Source organism: Petaurus breviceps, unplaced genomic scaffold, assembly GCF_028583685.1.
Source record: "Petaurus breviceps papuanus isolate PSGF00001 unplaced genomic scaffold, PetGlider_PUasm1.0 91133, whole genome shotgun sequence".
NCBI classification, from domain to species: Eukaryota; Metazoa; Chordata; class Mammalia; order Diprotodontia; family Petauridae; genus Petaurus; species Petaurus breviceps.
This window is the reverse complement of record NW_027187419.1, coordinates 926,968-944,710: the sequence shown is the minus strand read 5'-3', so window position 1 is coordinate 944,710 and position 17,743 is coordinate 926,968.

Below are 17,743 nucleotides of genomic sequence, written 5' to 3'. Positions count from 1 at the left end.
CACACACACACACACACACACACACACACACACACACACACACACACCCTAGCCATGTGACCTTGGGCAAGTCACTTAAACCCAATTGCCCTACCTTCCCTCCTCCAAAAAGCAAAAAAGAAAAGAAAGCCTCCAATATCTGAAAGGGGTTGGAAAAAAGAGGGAATAACAGAATGGAGGAGGAGAGCACAGAGTTATCCCTAGGGTACAGCAAACCAAGACTAAACCCTAACTTCAGGTACTTGAGAATCTTTCTTCCCCACATAGGGCCGCTGGTGCTAAGAGAAAGAGAGCACAAAGACACTTATACAAAGATAGACCACATAGACAAAATACAAAACTATCCAAAATGCCCCTCTCTTTTTCCCTTCCCTTCGTTTTCTCACTAGCCCCTCCAAGCTTCATGTCATCCTTCAAGCCAATTTTACTGACTCCATTCATTGTATTATCTCCACTCTTCACACTCCTCATTCCAAATCACATAGCATTTGAGAATCTTTTAGGTAAGCAATAAATGTTACCATCACTTCCTTTTCATAGATGAGGTAACTGAGGCCCAGGGAGTTTAAGAGACATGTCCAAGGTTACGCAGCTAGTAAGTTGGCAGGGAAGGGAACAAGCCTTCTCACAAGATTGACCCAAAAGTTCATCACAATGGACAAATAATGGACACGCACACAGAATCCATAGGCTAGTCTTTAGGTACTGTCTCTGTCTCCCTTTCCCACATTGCCTCTTGCCCCTTCCCAGATGTGAGAGAATAAGGGTCCAGACCTCAGACCAAGATACAGAAGACTGGGTCTTTGTGGCTATCCAGCAGAATGTAAAGGGTCAACTAGGTGGCACCAGTGGAGAGAGTGCCAGGCCTCAAATCAGGAATACTCATCTTCCAGAGTTCAGATATGGCCTCAGACATTAGCTGGGTGACCCTGAGCAAGTTACTTAACCTTGTTTGTCTCATTTTCATCATCCATAAAATGAGCTGGAGAAGGAAATGGTAAACCACTCTAGCATATTTGCCAAGAAAACTCCAAATGGGGTCACACAACTGAAAAATAACTAAATAGAATGTAAGTACCTGGTGGGCCAGTAGAATCTCTCCTTCTATTTATATCCCCAAGGCCTAGTCAAGTTCCTGGAAGATAGTGGGTATAGTACTTAAGAAAAGCCTGATTGATTGATTGATTGATTGATCAAATTTCCATTATGCATCAGGCAGATGAAGAGCTATGTGGAGAAATGATGAGCTCCAGAAGGGAAACTACAGACCATGCATACAAATGAGCCTGTTGCACAATTAATTAACATCTAACAGTTTCATTAAGTGATGGTGATCCTTGGCTGTTGGTCTTTTTTTTTTTTTTTTTAAGAAATGGAGGAAAGAAAACAAGAGAAAGGAGGTTTAGCGTTGACTCAGGGGCCAATAGCTCTGTCCCTGAGATGCTGAAAGGCATAAGGATCACATTCTGCACACATAATGAGGAGTTGTTTGTTTAGGGGCAGGGAAGGTAGAGGGGGGTATTTCCTAGATAGCCAAAAATGCCACTTGTGAAGAAAAGTCTGTACAGGTAGGAGAAAATGATGCAAAAATGGGCCCATTTCCAAAATTCTAGACTCAGAGTTTTCTAAGATTATCTTGTTTCTCCACCACTGCTACACCCCACTGTCCTTCTGATCCCTCTATATGGCAACATCCCTGATTTCTGCATCAAAGCCAAGCTTAGGTCATTCATTTCAGTAACTTTCCCTTGGGTAGTTCTTGGATGCTATGGTTGGGCTCAGTGAAGAAGATGAGCTATCCAGGCTCTTTCTCATACCTCCAAACAGCCCTCCCCAACAACCCAGAACCAAAGTCCCTAGCAACCAAAGATTTCTGGGCTTGGTGAGCATTTCTGCTGCCCAGATATCTGAACTGCATGCTTGTAGAAGAGGCAACTCTGTTCCTCAGTCTCCAAACCAACCTCTGGAGGAAACCTGTGGAAAGACCACTTATAGAAAGCCAAATGGAGGGGTTACTTCTAGCCCTGTGTCTCAACTGTCCCTTCCTAGCACCCAGTTTAATGGTTCCAAAATGCAGGAGAGGCAGAAAGTTCCTTGTCAAGAATTCCCAGAGACATCATTAGAGATGGCAGACCCTCCCTGGAAGCAGGCCCTGGCATCATAGCCACTAGCTGGCCTGACTGTGCAAAGAAGCAGTCATGGGAGAAATCATAGAGTCCCCGAGCTGAAAGGAACCTTGAGAAACCATTGAGGCCAGCCCTCTGTGTCTGGGCAGATAAACAGCTAATTTAAACAGGTCAGGGTACAATTGTTGCAACTGTATCTTGTCTTCTCATCATCATCCTTCTTTCTAACTTAATATTTACTTTGATCTTTGCCCCAACTAGTTTGACTGCCCAAAGATGATTGATTTTAATGGAACTCCCATATCAGCAACCAATCCTCTACTACTAAGAGAGTAAATTTCATTCTTTGCAATATTGTTTGGGTGCTCACCATATCCTCTTTCTGGTTCTTTTCTTGAAGATGGGCTAAACATGCATTTTTGAACATGACCAATAAGGAAATTTATTTTTCTTAACTATGTGTGTGGGCAGCAGCATGGTAATGCAGGGAATAGAGTACCAGGTCTGGAGTCAGGAAGACTTCCCTTCCTGAGTTCAAATCTGGCTTCAGATACTTACTAGCTGTGGGATCCTGGGTAAGTAACACCCCTGTTTGCTTTGATTTCCTCATCTGTAAAATGAGCTAGAGAAGGAAATAGCAAAACACTCCATAGCTTTGCCAAGAAAACCCTAAATGGAGTAAGGAAGAGTTGGACATGACTGAAAAATGACTGAACAATAATGTATGTAATGTATATAAAAATGATGTATGTAACAAAATAAGAATTTTGTGGGCTTTTTCCTCTTTTCAGTGGGGAAAGAAGGATGAAGAAAAAATGCTTGATAATGAAAAATAAAATTTAAGTTTTAAAAAAGAAAACGCTTATAGTTTATAGGTATGAGTGCTCTATAATACTTTGGTCTGTCTATTTTCTTAAACTTGAAGCATATTCTTCAAAATACTTTTTGTATGTTTTTCCCTTGTGTCCACTTTGGCACTGAAATACTGAATACCAAAGGATATGTTGGTGTGAAAGTATTTTGTAAGATCTCTTTAGTTTGTTTATTCTCTACCACAGATGGTGGTTGATACATTGCAATTGTTTCCATGATGACTTTTTTAGGTAATGCTGACCATGAGCACTTCAAAAGCGGGTGGACTGAGTGTCCCACAAAACGAGACTCCTTATTGCCTTTAGATTCACAAGGAAAACAACTCCACCAAATCCTTGATTTTTCTAAAGATATCCTGTGAGCAGAGCTGAAACTACCTTTGCACCAGGCTGGGAAACCCAAAGCACGGAGGACAATACTTCTCTAATACATTAATTAATTAATACATTCTAGCTGAGGAATGTAATCTACTCCTAGTCCCCTAGACATCTCCCTGAATAAAGGACTCTTACTTTTGTTTATCCTATAAGCAAAAATCAATGGGAACAAGCGTTTTATCCTTGCTATTCCCCTCATCAAGATCTGGGGTGACTATAGTAGGGGAAACTAAACCAATGAAACCTGATTGAGATATATTTTTCTAACCAAAGATTGCTAGAGGAAGCTAGGTTTCATAACCCTGCTAACATTTCATCTCTTAAGTGCCAGAGAAAGTCATGTCAGACACATTTGAAAGCTATTTTCCCTAGTTGGGGGGGGGGGGGGGGGGGGGGGATCCTCCACCCACCTAAGGAGTGGTCCTTCCCCTCCTGGCTATGAAGTAATGGGGGAGGAGCTATAAACTCTTGGCCCACCTCCTCATTGAAATATCCACCAATCAGGATTACCAAGGGAGTCCCCAGTGTTCTACTGCTCAGGTTAATCAGAAGAAGACACACTAAGGCATAAAAATGTGTAGTCATCTCTTGCTCCGAGCCTTTTGGCACAAAATGGAGGCAAGTCAATAAGAACCTCTGTTAGGTTGCATGCCTCTGTTAAAAAAAGAATACCTTGCAAATTTGCCTCTTCTTGCCCTTTAATTAAATTCTTTAGTTAAATTCTAGGCCCCACACACCAATCACTTTCTGAAAGAGATCCCCAAATGAAAATTCCCAGGAATAGTAGAGCTACATTCCAGAGTTTGCAGGTCAAAGAAAAAATATTACAAGCAGTCAAAAACAATTCAAATATCATGGAGCCATAGTCAAAATAACAAAATTTAGCAGCTTCTACATTAAAGAATCAGAGGGCATATTCCAGATGGCAAAGGGCCTAGGATTACAACCAAAAATCAGCTACCTAGCAAAACTGAGTATAATCCTTCAGGGGGAAAATGGATGTTTAGTGAAACAGGACTTTCAAGCATTCCGGATGAGAAAACTAGAGCTGAATAGAAAATTTGACTTTCAAGTACAAGGCTCAAAAGAAGCATAGAAAGGTAAACAGGAAAGAGAATCATAAGGGATTCAATAAGGTTAAACTATTTGCATTTCTACATGGGAAGATACTTGTAACTCCTAAGAACTTCATCATTATTAGGGCATCTAGAAAGAGTGTACACAGACAAAGAACATTGGTGTGATTTTACTATAATGGGATGATATACAAAAAAAAAAATAAAATGAAGGGCTGAGAAAAAGGGATACACTGGGAGAAGGGGAAAGGGATAGGTAGAATGGAGTAAATTATCTCCCAAAAAAGAGGCACAAAAGAGCTTTTGCAGTGGAGGGAAATATGGAAGGTGGCAGGCAATGCTTGAACCTTACTCTCATCAGAACTGGCTCAAAGAGGGAATAACATACACAGTCAGGTATGGAAATCTATCTTACCCTACAGAAAAGTAAAAGGGGAGAGGGATAAGGTTGGGGGTGACAGAGTGGGGAAGGGGTCAACAGGAGGGAGAGTGGATTGGGAGAAGTGGTGATCAGAAGCAAAACATTTTTGAGGAGGGACAAGATGAAAGGAGAAAGAAACATAAATATGAGGAAAAAGTAGGTTGGAGGGAAATAAACAATTAGTAATCATAACTGAATGTGAATGGGATGAACTTACCCATAAAATGGTAGTGAATTGAAAACAAGGATCCTACAATATGTTGTTTGCATGAAACACACTTGAAGCAGAGAGACACACAAAGAGTAAAGGTAAGGGGCTGGAGCAGAATCCATTATGCTTCAGTTGAATTCTTTTTTTAAGTAAAGGCAATAATCATGATCTCAGACAAAGCAAAAGTAAAAATAGATCTAATTAAAAGAGATAAGCAGGGAAACAACATTTTGCTAAAAGGTAACATAGACAATACTAACCATAGCTGCACCAAATGGCAAAACATCCAAATTCTTAAAAAGAAAAGTTAAATGAGTTACAGGAGAAAACAGATGAGCAAACCTATACTGGTAGGCCTTCAGAATTAGGTAAATCTAACCAAAAAAAATAAGTTAAGGAGAATAGAATTTTAGAAAAGCTAAATATGCCAGACCTCTGGAAAAAATTTTATAGGAATAGAAAGGAATATAACTTTTTCTCAGTGGCACATGGCCCCTACACAAAAATTGACCACATATTAGGGCATAAAAAGCTCACAACCAAATGCAGAAAAGGAAAATATCAAATGCATCCTTTTCAGATCATAATGTAATCCAATAAAGGACCATGGAAACACAGATTAAAAATTATTTGGAAACTAAGTAAACTAATCCAAAAAATGAACAAAGAATCAATCATAGAAACAATCAATAGTTTCATTAAAGAGAATGACAACATAACAAAATTTGTGGGATACAGCCAAAGAAGTACTTAGAGGAAATGTATATCTCTAAACACTTTCATCAATAAAATAGAGAAAGAGGAGATCAATGAATTGGGCATGCAATTTTAAAAAAACTATAAAAAGAATAAATTTTAAATTCCCAATTAAACACCAAATTGGAAATCCTGAAAATCAAAGGAGGGATTTTTTTTTTTTTTTTGCCTTTTGGAGGGCAACTAGGGTTAAGTAACTTGCCTAAGGTTACACGGCTAATTTGTGTTGTATGAGTGGGTGTTAAGTGCCTGAGGCCCAAACCGAACTCAGGTCCTCCTGACTCTCAGTGCTTTACTCACTAAGCCACCTAGCCACCCCAAGGGAGGGATTAATAAAACTGAAAGTAAGAAAACCACTGAACTAATAAATAATACTAGAAGCTGGTTTAAAAAAAAAAAGCCCACAATAAAATAGATAAACCATTGGTTAATTTAGTTTTTACAAAAGAAGAAAACCAAATTATCAGTATCAAAAATGAAAAGGGTGATGTTCTGATTTTTCTTTCACAACATGACTACTGTGGAAATGTTTAATATGATTGTGCATGTATAGACTATATCAGATTGCCATCTTGGGGTCAGGGAAGGGGAGGAAGAGGAGAAAAATTTAGAATTCAAAATCTTATAAAAGTGAATATTGAAAACTAAAAATTAACTAATTAATTTTTTAAAAATGAAAGGATGAATTCACCATCAATGAAGAGGAAATTAAAGCAGTTAGTAGGAGCTATTTTGCCCAATTATATGCCAATAAATTTAACAATCCAAGTGAAATGGATGAACATTTGCAAAAATACAAATTGTCCAGATTAACAGAAAAGGAAGTAGAATACTTAAATAGCCCTATCTTAGAAAAAGGAAATTGAGAAAGCAATCAATGAGCTCCTAAGAAAAAATCACCAGGACCAGATAGATTCACAGGTGAATTCTACCAAACATTTAAAGAACAATTAATCCCAATACTATATAAACTATTAGGAAAATAGGCAAAAAAGGAGACCTACCAAGGTCCTTTTTTTAACACAAAAATGGTGCTGACACTGAAACCAGGAAGAGCAAAAAAAAAAAAAAAAAACTGAGAGAAAACTACAGACCAATTTTCCTAATGAATATTGATTAAAAAATTGAAATAAAATATTAGCAAGATAATTATAGCAATGTATCACAGAGATCATATACTATTACCAAGTGAGATATATGCCAGGAATGCAGGACTTGTTCAGTATCAGGAAATATCAGGAAAACTATCAGCATAATTAACCATTTCAATAATAAAACCAACAGAAATCATGAGTGTCTCAATAGATGCAGAAAAGGCTTTTGACAAAATACAACACTCATTCCTATTAAAAATCACTAGAAAGCACAGGAATAAATAAAGCTTTCCTTAAAATAATAAATACTATCTATATAAAATCATTAGCAAACATTATCTGTAATTGAGATAAGCTAGAATTCTTTCCAATAAGATCAGGAGTGAAGCAAGGAAGCCCATTATCACTACTATTATTCAATATCATATTAGAAATGCTAGCTATAGCAATGAGAAGAAAAAGAAATTGAAGGAATTAGAATCAGCAATGAAGAAAAAAACTCTCACTTTGTACATGATATGATACTATACTTGGAGAAACCTAAAGAATCAACTAAAAATGAATTTAAATAATTAACAACTTTAGCAAAATTTCAGATTATAAAATAAATCAACAGCATTTCTATATATTACCAACCAAGTCCAGCAGAAAGATATAAGAAGAGAAATTTCATTTAAAATAACTATAAACAGGGATGGCTAGGTGGCGCAGTGAGTAAAGCACTGGCCCTGGAGTCAGGAGGTCCTGAGTTCCTTGGCCTCAGACACTTAACACCCACACAAAAAAACTAGCCATGTAATCTTGAGCAAGCTACTTAACCCCAATTGCCCTCCAAAAGGCAAAAAATAAAAATAAAATAAATAAAATAAAATAACTATAGACAACATAAATACTTGGGAGTGCATATGCCAAGATGAACCCAGGAACTATATGAACAGAATTACAAATACTTTTCACACAAATTAAGTCAGATATAAGCAACTGGGAAAATATTAATTGTTCATGGGCAGGCCAAGCCAATATAATAAAAAAATGACAATTCTATCTAAATTAATTTACTTATTAGTGCCATACCAATCAAACTACCAAAAATTATTTTATAGAGCTAGAAAAAATAATAACAAAATTCACTTGAAAGAACAAAAGGTCAAGAATATCAAGGGAATCAATAAAAAAAAAATGTGAAGGAAGGTTGACCTAACCATACCAGATCTCAAACTGTATTACAAAATGGTAATTGTCAAAAATTCTGGTACTGAATAAGAAATAAAGTGGGGGATCAGTGGAACAGATTAGTACACATAGTAGAAAATAACCATAGTAATCTAGTGTTTGATTAACACAAAGATCCAAGTTCTGGGGACAAGAATTCACTATTTTTATTTTTAAACTGCTGGGAAAACCAGAAAACAGTCTGGCAGAAACTAACAACATTTCACACTGTATACCAAGATAATATCAAAATGAGTACATTATTTAGATCTAAAGGGTGATATCATAAGCAAATTTGGGGAGCATGGAATAGTTTATCTGTCAGATCTATGGAGAAGGGGAGAATTTAGGGCCAAACAAGATAGAGAGGGCATTATTATAAGTGTGCATAAAATGGATAATTTTTATTACATTAAATTAAAATGGTTTTTCACGAACAAAATCAATGCAGCCAAGATTAGAAGAAAAAACAGAAATGAAAAAAAAATGAAAGCAAGTTTCTCTGATAGAGGTTTTATTTCTCAAATATATAGAAAACTGAGTACAATTTATAAGAATATCTCTCATTCCCCAATTAATAAATGGTCAAAAGATATGAACAGACAGGGTTTTTTTTGTTTGTTTGGTTGGTTGGGGTTTTTTTGCTTTTTGGAGGAGGGAAGTCAGGGCAATTGGGGTTAAGTGACTTGCCCAAGGTCACAGAGCTAGTAAGTGTTAAGTGTCTGAGGCCAGATTGAACTCAGGTCCTCCTGACTCTAGGGCTGGTGCTCTATTCGTTGTGCCACCTAGTCACCCCAACACAGTTTTCAGAAGAAGAAATCAAAGGTATCTACAATCATATGAAAAAATGCTTTATATAACTATTGATTAGAGAAATAAAAATTAAAACAACTTTGAAGTACCACCTGACACCTATCAGATTGACTATTGCTACAGAAAAGGAAAATTACAAATGTTAGAAGGAGTGTGGGAAAATTGGGACACCAATGTTGATGGAGTTGTGAACCGATATAACCGCTCTGGAGAACTATTTAGAACTATACCCAAAAAGCTATAAAAATGTGCAGACCCTTTGACCCAGCATTACTAGGTCTGTATCCTAAAAAGATTTTTTTTTTTGAAAGGTGTGCAAATATATTTCTAGCAGTTCCTTTTGTGGAGGTAAAGAACTGGAAACTGAGAGCAGAATGTCCATCAATTGAAAAATGGCTGAACAAGTTGTGGTATATGATTGTCATAGAATATTGTTGTGCTATAAGTAATGATGAACAGAATACTTTCAAAAAAGGCTGATTGATTCGAAATAAAGTGAACAAAACTAGGAGAACAGTGTACACAGTAAACAGCAACGCTGTACCATGATCAACTGTGAATGATTTAACAACTCTCAGCAATAAAATGATCTAAGGCAATTACAAAGGACTTAGTGAAAAATGCTATCCACCTCCAGAGAAAGAACCGATGGCATCTGAATGCAGATCAAAGAATAATTTTTTTTTACTTTATTTTTCTTGGATTTTGGTTTGTTTTTATTTTTTTGTCTGTGTTTTCTTTCACAATACAACTATTAATGGAAATATGCTTTTCACGACCACACATATAATCTATATCAAATTACTTTCTCAAGGAGGGTAGAGAAAGAATTTAGAACTTACAATTTTTTAAAAATCTTAATTATTTTTACATGTAATTGGAAAAAATATTAAAAGACTTTAAAAAAGAAGAAGAAAGGTAGATAGAGGTGCCCACTAAGAGTATCACTGACAGAGAGGGATGGACTCTTCTATTTTGCAGGGTTCCTTGACCAAGGGGTAGTTATGGTTGGTTGACTGAGCTCAAGCCTATATGTGGGGAGGGAGGTTCTACTTTGGCCCAGTCCGCTTTTCTCATTGCAGACAGCAGTAGCCTTTCATGGGCCGCTTAGAAGGTGTCTAGGTACTCAAGAGCCTATAGTATGATGGGAGGAGTTGGAGAGTGAAGAGAAGGGAGAAAAGTGTCAAGACAGTCCCCTGCCCACAATTTATCTCCAAGGGCTGTCCCTCAGCTCAGTTTGTCCTTAGGTGGTAGGACATTTCAGGCAGAGTAAGGTTCACACCTTTTTAAACTATACCAAGATGTTATACAACCGACTAAAAAGTACATCAAATATTTTCAATATCCCACTGTGTGGATGACAAAAAAAAGGATTTTTCAGAGTAAAACAAAACACTGGCTTAATGGTTCTCCTTCAACAAGGAAGCTCCCCTGCACATATTAATATCATACATGATTCCCTGATCATTGTAAGATAACTCAGTTCAATGATCTTATTATTCATGTGAAACATAAATCTTTGATTGAGAGCTGGAAGGTAACTTTGAGGTCATCTAATCCAACCACTTCATTTTGAGATGAGAAAACTGAACCTCACAAGGGTGTGATAGTAATGGCAATTAAAGATTCCCCTGTATTGGCTTGGTTTTCAAATTGATTGTATTAAAACCCAGAGTTTGTTAATCCCACCTGTGGGATGGGCTTGTTGATGTGAAAAGAAAGTCCTGAAGTGGGAGGAGCTGGTGATGTAGATTTGGAGAGACACTAGAGAGAGGCGGAAGATCTTTTTTTGGAAGCAGCACCTCGTGGAGAGAGAGAGACTAAGAGATTGCTGGTGGCCGCTTTGAATTGCCCTGGACTTTTGAGACCTGCCCCCTGAGCTGCCAAGGACTGAGGAGACATGGCTGTTTTGCTGGTACTTTGTCTGTCTGTTTTGATGTTATTTTGCCAGATTTGTCCACTGGTGAAAGACTGTCCTGTTGAAGAAGTCCTGGAACCTGGCATTTGGTTAAGAAGGCCTGAGACTGTCCTGCAGACAGAGAGTGAATACTGTCCACTGGTGAGGGACAGTACTGTTGTTGCAGGGGTCTGGAGACTGTCCAGCAGACAGAATGAATACTGTCCACTGGTGAAGGACAGTGCTGTTGTTGCAGGGGTCTGGGAGCCTTTCTGTTGGTTCAGAAGCCCTGAAGAAGGATTTTCTTGTTGTATGTTTACAGAAATCCTGGGAGAGGGCTTTGCTAATGTGTTCAGGGGTTCTAGGACTGTTCTACAGACAGAGGATAAATTCATGAAGGGACTGGCAATGTATCTTATGGCCTTGCTAAGCCTTGTCTCTCCAGGAACTAAGATTGCTGAGAACTTGCCTCGTGTCAAGATGAAGAAAAGACCTCCATTTGGGTATTAAGTGCTGTGTTTAGACTTGATGTAACTCTGGGGTAGATTCAATTGTGATCCAGGGGTGGGGAACTTTTGACCTTTTTGTGTTCTATGGTTGAGCAAATGAATGTATTTTACTTATGTTTGGAAACTAATCTCCATTTGAGAAGAGGGGCTTTGTGGTGGACTTAATTAAGGTATAGCCTAGGGGTGGAGAAGTATTTGGAACAGAGACTTTGTAATTGATTGAATGATTGGAAAGTCCTGGGGTGGGGTAGTACTTGGAGATTATTTAATCACACTTAGTAAATGCTGTATTTGGAATGATGTCATGTTCTTGGTTTGTCACTGAATAAAATAGAGAGCACCTATGCTGGTATTTTAAACCTGGGAAGTTGCCTTTGCTTGGTATTATATTACAAAGGGTGAAGTAATTTCTTGCCCAAGCCCACAAAGGTGGCCATCACCAGGTCCACATTTAAAACTAGGTCTTCTGACTCCACATCCAGCACTCTTTCCATTTTTCCATGACACCAAAAACAGACATTTGTTCACCAGAGGTGTTCACCAATGCAATGGAGAATGTCTTCCCCAAGGTCCAAATGGAAGAGGCATTCCTATCTATGGTGACATCCTTTGGATATTCCCATTTGTGAATGATATTATACTGATTCCATCAAGCCCTGGAACTTTATGGGAGCTCCTTAATTAGATCTAGGATTATTCCCAAAAAGATGAGCATGATAATCTAAGTGTAATTAGGTAGTTAGTGATATAGTGGAGACAGTGTTGGTGTTGGAATCAGGAATTCAAATGCAGCTGTAAACACTCTCTGTATGACCCTAAACAATTACAGACTCGGTTTTCTCATTTGTAAAATGAGTTTTGAGTTAGACTCAAAGGTTTCTAAAGTCCTCTCTACCTCTAAATCTATGATTCTATTACTTATACAGGTAAAAAGTAAATGGATGAAAAATGTTGTCTGTCTAGACTCTGTCACACTGTTGGAAGGCTGAGATAATACAAGTATTGCAGATGGAAAATAAGTTAGGTCCAAAATTAAATAGGACAGAAAAAAGAGAAGGGTGGATTAATTTTGAGAAACTGTTTAATTTTTTTTAAGTATACCAAGCCACTCTTTTTTTTAAGACAAATGCTTTCCCAGTGATTGTGCAAGGTTGTAAATCTTGGTAAACAATAATATCCAGGGAATTAAATGTGTAGGTGAGCCAAAGGTCAATGGAGAGCTAGCTGAATGGTAGGTGCAGATTGTCTGTAGCATATTTCCAGTGATGAACAATGCGGGGGCAAAGTGGTATAAGTAATATCATGGAGGATATATAGGATGGCAAATGGAGATGGGTCATTTAGGGAAGCAGTGGGAGGGAAGGATGCTAGACGCACTTGTGTCCAAGTAACGAGAAAAGCCCATTGGATAAGATCCTCTCCAGAGAGTATAGGAGAACGTGGGCAAGAATCAAACAGGTTAGGAAGGCCTAGGTGGGTTGTGAGCTGCGCAAATGCAAACAACACCCACACAGATGAGATCACAAATTCATGGTAAGATTATGTTGGCTAGAGTGGCCTTTTCTTACAGTCATACTATACTGCTGGCTCACATTGATCATGTAGGCCTCTAAAAACCCCAGATGTTTTGCTATCTTCTGGCTATGCCTCCTCCCCCGAATTTGTGCAGGTGACTTTTTTTTTCTTTTCTTTTCTTCTTTTTTGAACATAAGAGTAGAATCTTACCCTTACATCATTAAACGTTTTCCTTATTAGATTCAACTCATCATTATGGTTTGCCTAGAGCTTTCAAGATTTCACTTCTATAATCCAACATGCCAACTGTCCTTCCCAGCTCCATGTCAAGAGGCACCTAGGTGACAGAGTGGACAGAGAACCAGACTGGAGTCAGGAAAACCTGAGTTCAAATCTGGACTCAGATACTTACTAGCTATGTGACCTTAGACAAGTCACTTAACCTCTATTTGCCTCAACTGTATAATGTGAATAAAAATAGCACCTATCTTGAGGGGTTGTCATGAGGATGAAATGAGATTATATTTGTAAAGCACTTGGTACAGTGCCTGGTACATAGTAGGTGCCATATAAATGTTGGTCATTAGCACTGTTCATGTCATCTGCAAATGTGATAAGCTTTCCTTCTAATGATCCCCTCATCTTCATGAGTCTTCATGAGCCCACATGGGCTCAGACACTTACTAGCTGTGAGACCCTGGACAAGTCACTTTACCTTATTTACCTCAGTTCATCTGTAAAATGAGCTGGAGAACGAAATGGCAAACCACTCCAGTGTTTTTGCCAAGAAAATCCCAAATGATGTCACGAAGAGTTGAACATGACTGAAACAATTCAGCAACAACAGATACTTTGTATTATTACTATTATTTATTAATGCTCTCTGAAAAATTAAATGAGCTTCCCCTCTGTGCCTTCATCTAAGTTATCAAAGAAAGTGCTGAAAAGAACAGAGCCAAGGCAGGGTGGTGTAGTAGACTGAGCGCTGGGCTTGAAGTTTGGAAGAGCTGGGTTTAAATCCAACATACACAAGTATCCTACATTATACAATAAAATGTAATGACTGTAGAGCAGGATAAAACAGTAAGAACATCAGAGTGGTACCAAACACTCTTAAAAATGGAAGAAAAAAATGGAAGAAAAAAAGAAAGGTTAGTTGTGACCCATTGCTATGTGCCCTTATATGAGGTAGTCAGCTGGAGACAAGCTTGGAGTCAGTAAGAGCTCTAATTAATCCAAGTCCCTTGTTGAACATATGAGAAGGTTCAGAGAGACAAACTTACTTGCCCAGGGTGACCCAAGGCAGAGTGGAGGTTTGGAGTCAGTTTTTCTGTTCCTAAATGCAGTACCCTTTCCAATGTACTAGGTATCCTAGATCAGTAGTGTCAAATTCAAATTGTATATAAGGAACCCTCTGGGCTGCATATTGACTTAGTTTTAAAATGTATTATTATTTATGTTTTATTGTATTTTTATTTATTTTTGTTAAATATTTCCAATTACATTTTAAACCTGGTTCAGACCATATTGGAGAGTGTTATTGGTCTGATGCCAGCCACAGTCCATGTGAGTGACACCTCTGGTTAAATCCCACTGTATTTCTTCCCTCCCTGTTCATTCCATCCCACTGAAATCTTCTCTTTCCTGTTATTTAGCTCTGTTATCCTAGGGAAAGTATACTAGTGAGAAGAGGAGTGATACCTTTCTCCCCTGATGCAGGTATTCCCTGAGGGAAAGTAGCAAGGGGCTAGATGATTTTGCCCCATCCCAATTTCCCCCTGCAAGCCTCAGGTGAAAGGAGAAATCAGATCTCCCTCTGACCACAATCCCAACTTCCATCTCCTGATACATCCCTGTGCGTCCCTGCAGGTGCCCTTGAAGGAAGAAAGTTGGAGGGAAGCAGGACTTCCACCTCTTACTATGCAGGCTCAGCCTCCATCTACATGATCTCCTACCTAATTTCTAGTCTTCAGAGGAAAGAGAAGTGAAATAGAACATCCCACGTGGCTCTCTGCCTGCATGTATTCTATCTCATATGACATTTGCCCTCTTCCCAGCACATTCCACTCAATGATGGATGTTCTTCTATCTGGTCATACCCGACACATACCAGTGATTCTGAACCTCTATAGGTCATCATCAAAACCGTATTCCCCTACCACCTGATTTCTTATTTCCATCCTCTTCAATTTTCCCATCCCAAAGTCCACCCACACCTTCTATTGTGCCCTCTGGAGTATTTGTTCAATAGTCAACAAACTTGCCTCTGTCCTAAATCTTTTCTTCTCCCATTCCTTCTATCTACTAGCTATTACTGAAAGCTGGAGGGGGAAGAGCCAAGATGGCAGAATATAGGCAGTAACCCAGCTGAACTCTTCCAATATTCCCTTCCAAACAACTTTAAAATAACTCTTCAAATCAAATTTTGGAATAGCAGAGACAACTCTGTAATAGTGAAATATTTTTCCAGCCTTAGACAGGTGAGGCCTGTGATGCTGCAGTGAGAGCCAGCCTAGAGTATAGTACCACCAGCAGCTGTGGGCCTTGGAGGGGGCTGTGACAGCAGGGACAGCAGCTTTGAGAGCTCTCAGCCCAGACACAACAGTAGGGGGATCAGACAACTGGACAGAAAGAGATTACAGGTGACTCTTTGCTGGCACTGGGTATAGCTGGCCCTGATTGGCAACTCTATCACCCATAAGCAGTTCTGGGTTGCCATTCCAAGGTGGAGAGAAGCATCTCTGGTTGGTCACATGGGGGTAGGGGCCTTGGTCACAGTTCCAAGGCCCAGAGGAGTGTTAGCACTTGAGGCTACAGAGGAGCAGTAAGCACCCTTCCTAGATAAAGAACAGAGACCAGAAGAGTAGTGACTACATCTCTCCTTAGATCGCAACACCTTGGAAGCACCAAAAACTAGCTAGGAAAACAGAAGCATGAAAAAGCATGACGTTTAGGACAGTGCCTCCTCACCCCAATGTGAGCAGAGCCCAACTTCAAAACAAAGTTCAAAATCAAGAAACAGTATGGGAAAATGAGCAAACAATCAAAAAAAAAACTTCATCAATAAAAGCTACTATGGTGGCAGGGAAGACCAAGATATAAAATCAGAAGAAGACAGCAATGTGAAAACTGCTACTCCCCCCCCCAAAAAAGTCTCAAAGAAAAATGCTAATAGAACCCAAGCTCAATAAGAATTCATGTGAGCATTAAAGAAAGTTAAGAGTGGTAGAGGAAAAACTGGGAAAAGAAATGAGAGTAATGCAAGAAAATTATGAACAAAGAATTAATAGTTTGGTAAAGAGGCACAAAAAAATAGTGAAGAAATAAAATAACAACTTAAAAAACAGAATTGGCCAAATGGTAAAAGAAGCACAAAAATTCACTGAAGAAAAAAAATTCTTAAAAAGTAAAATTGGCCAAATAGAAAAAGAGATAAGGAAAAAAGAGTTCAGTAAAGAAAATAATTCCTTAAAAATTAGAATTGGGCAAGTAGAAGCTAATGACTCCATAAGACATAAAGAAAAAATAAAACAAAATCAAGAGAATGAAAAAAGTAGAAGAAAATGTGAAATACTTCAATGAATAAAACAACTGATTTGTAAAATAGACTGAGGCTAGATAATAAAAATTACTGGACTACCTGAAAGCCATGATCAAAGAAAGAGCCTAGACATCATATGTCAAGAAATTACAAAGGAAAACTTCCATAATATCTTAGATCCAGAGGGTAAAACAGAAATTAAAGAATCTACCAATTACTTCCTGAAAGTGATCCCAAAATGAAAATTCCCAACTATATTATAGCCAAATTCCAAGCTCCCGAGTCAAGAAAAAAATATTGCAAGCATCCAGAAAGAAACAATTAAAATATCATGGAACCATAGTCAGGATCACACAAGATTAAGCAGGTTCTATGTTAAAGGAGCAGAGGGTTTGGAATATGATATTCCAGAATGCAAAGGAGGTAGGATTATAACTAAAAATAACCTACCTAGAAAAACTGAGTATAATCCTTTAGGGGAAAAAAATGGCCATGAAAAAGTAATCATAAGGGACTCAATAAGTTAAGCTGTTTACATTTCTATTTGGGAAGATGATACATGTAATTCCTAAGAACTTTATCATTATTAGGGCAATTAGAAGAAGTCTATATTGACAGAGGACATGAGTGTGAGTCAATTATGTTGTGATGATCTGGAAAAAAAATGAAGGGGTGAGGAAAGAGGGATGCACTGGGAGAAGGGAAAAGAGAGAAATAGAATGGGGAAACTTTTCTCAAATACAAGAGTCATACAAAGAAGAGTTTTTATAGTGGAAGGAAAAAATGGGGGAGAGGAGGCAGGCAATACTTGGACCTTATACTCATTAGAATAAGTTCAAAGAAGGAAGAATACACATATACACTGAATTGAATATAGAAATCTATCTTACCCAAATAGAGATACAGGAGGGCAAGGGGATGAGGGTCGATTAAAGAAGGCAGTGATCAGAAGCAAAACATACCTTTGAGGAGGGACAGGATAAAATGAGAAAGAGAAGGATAAACAGAAGAAAATAGTATGGTACACAGTTAGTAATCATAACTGTGAATGAGAATAGGATGAACTCACCCGAAAAATGGAAGCAAATGGCAGAACAGATTAGAAACCAGAAGCCAAGATATGTTGTTTATAAGAGACACTTGAAACAGAAAGATGCAGAGTTAAAATAAAGGGCTAGAGCAGGATCTATTATACTTTAGCTGGAATTTTTTTTTAAAAGTCAAGGGTAGCAATCATGATCTCAGACAAAGCAAAGCAAAAATAGACCCAATTAAAAGAGATAATGAAGAAAACTACATTTTGCTAAAAGGTACCATAGATA